This window comes from Thamnophis elegans, chromosome 3 (genome assembly GCF_009769535.1).
Source record: "Thamnophis elegans isolate rThaEle1 chromosome 3, rThaEle1.pri, whole genome shotgun sequence".
NCBI classification, from domain to species: Eukaryota; Metazoa; Chordata; class Lepidosauria; order Squamata; family Colubridae; genus Thamnophis; species Thamnophis elegans.
The window spans coordinates 7334819-7337381 of NC_045543.1; positions in this window are offsets into that span (position 1 = coordinate 7334819).

The following is a 2563-nucleotide window of genomic DNA, read 5'->3' on the forward strand; positions in this document are numbered from 1 at the left end:
TGGGTGGCAAGCCACTTCCATCCGGTCACATGGGCGGCAAGCCACTCCCACAAAGGAGGCCACACCCACAGAGTAGGTTGGAACCATTTTTGAAACCCACCACTGAATTGAAGGAACGTCTTTGTGCACCTCTGTTTGACCTAATGAAGAGGCAAGAAGTGCTATGAGGACCTGAAGAGTATGGAATTCTTTTGTGTCATCATTGGCAGAAGTCTGGTGTTTATATGGAGAAATTTACAGAATAGAATAGAATAGAACAGAACAGAACAGAATTCTTTATTGGCCAAGTGTGATTGAAACACAAGGAATTTGTCTTTGGTGCATATGCTCTCAGTGTACATAGCAATAGTTAGACTTATATATATACCGCTTCATAGGGCTTTCAGCCCTCTCTAAGCGGTTTACAGAGTCAGCATATTGCCCCCAACAACAATCCGGGTCCTCATTTACCCACCTCGGAAGGATGGAAGGCTGAGTCAACCTTGAGCCTGGTGGGATTTGAACAGCCGAACTGCTGAACTGCAGTCAGCTGAAGTAACCTGCAGTGCTGCATTAACCACTGCGCCACCTCGGCTCTTAAAAGGACCAGATACATTTGTCAAGAATCATAAGGTACAGCACTTAATGATAGTACAAATAAGCAATCAGGAAACAACCAATATCATATAAATCATAAGGATACAAGCCACAAAGTTACAGTCCTGCGGTCATAAGTGGGAGGAGATGGATGAAGAACTATGAGAAAACTAATAGTAATAGTAATGCAGCCTCAGTGAATGTTTTGACAGTGTGAGGGAATTATTTGTTTAGCGAGTGATGGTGTTCGGGGAAAACATTGTTCTTGTGTCTAGTTGTTCTGGTGTGCAGGTTCTGTAGCGTCATTTTGAGGGTAGGAATTGAAACAATTTATGTCCAGGATGTGAGGGGTCTGTAAATATTTTCATGGCCCGGTTTTTTGATCGTGCAGTGTACAGGTCCTCAATGGAAGGCAGGTTGGCAGTAATTATTTTTTCTGCAATTCTAATTATCCTCTGACGTCTCCGTCTGTCTTGTTGGGTTGCAGAACCGAACCAGACAGTATAGAGGTGCAGATGACAGACTCAATAATTCCTCTGTAGAGCTGTATCAGCAGCTTCTTGGGCAGTTTGAGTTTAGCTAACTTAAAATCTCATTTCAAGGATGATTCTCCTGTTTCTTGTATTAAAATATCCTTATTTAAACTAATGAAGGTGGAAGCAATACTTTGCGTTCAATCCTCATGTGAGTGTATGCATAATGATGATTTTTTTCTCTCCTTTGTCTTGTTTTTGACCTACAGAGATTAGATTCACATCAGGGGTGGGTTTCTCGCCCGTTCCAACCGGTTTGGTTGGAACGGGGCCGGCGGCGTCCTCGTGCACTCGCGCGGTGCATGCATGCGTACTAGCGTCTGTGCGATGCTCCAGCTGCTCCTGGAGGATCGCGCAGGCGCTGTATGCGTCCTGCGCATGCGTGGAAGCGCAGAACTCATCAAAACGGGTAAGGACGCGGGTGGGCGGGTGAGCCCTTCGCCGTTCCCGGAAGTTACTTACTTCCGGGTTCGCTGACCAACCGGTTCGCAGGGACCGCTGCGAACCGGTTGAAACCCACCCCTGATTCACATTCTCTGTATCTATAATCAGTATTTTAATGACTAACAGTACAGTCCTACATCAGGCTATTCAGAAATAATGCTATGATACTGCACCAAAGAAAATCATTTCATAAGCGAAATGAATATGCTGTATATCCGACTGTGGTGTTAATTCTAGGAATCACTTTCGTAGAGAAACTCAGATGGGTTACATGTTACCTTTGCTTTGCTTATTACCCTTTGCCTCTACATGACTATGTGACAAATTCCACTGTCGGTGTGCTCTCATGTTCACAGCTGCATGCCAGTTGTTAAATGCGGCAATTAAGGAAATGAAAAATCCTGCTTGCAATACATGTGTAGGGGATTATTTTATCTCATCCTCTTGGATATTTGCCCAAGGAAATGCTAGTTTATTAGCTTTGAAATAATGCAACAACGGAGAATATCAAGCAGCCATTTTTCTGCACAATCCCCCAGCATTGAGGTAGATCTGTCTGTCTGCTTCTGTCACCCTCTCCCCCTTTCTCTTCCCCCCTCCCTCTTCCTCTCCCTCTCCCCTCTCTCTGTCTTTCTTTCTCTCTCTCTCCAGAGAGAGAAAGAGAGGGAGGGAGAGGGATAGAGAGGGGAGAAAGAGGGAAGGAGGGAGAGGAAAGAGAGGGGTGAGAGGAGAGAGGGGAGGGGATGGAAAAAAGAGAGGGAGCAGAGAGGAGGGGAGAGGAGGGAAGAGGGAGAGTAGGGAGAGAGAGGGAGAGGGAGAGAGGGGGGGGGAAAGGGGAGAGGGGAGAGAGAGGGAGGGGGAAAGGGGGAGAGGGGAGGGGGGGAGGGAGAGAAAGAGGGAAGAAAAGGAGAGAGGCGAGGGGGAGAGGAGAGAAGAGAGAGAGAGAAAGAATACAAGTCCGATTTTATTTTGCGAATCCAAACAGAATTCTCTTCTATCACTACAAGCTA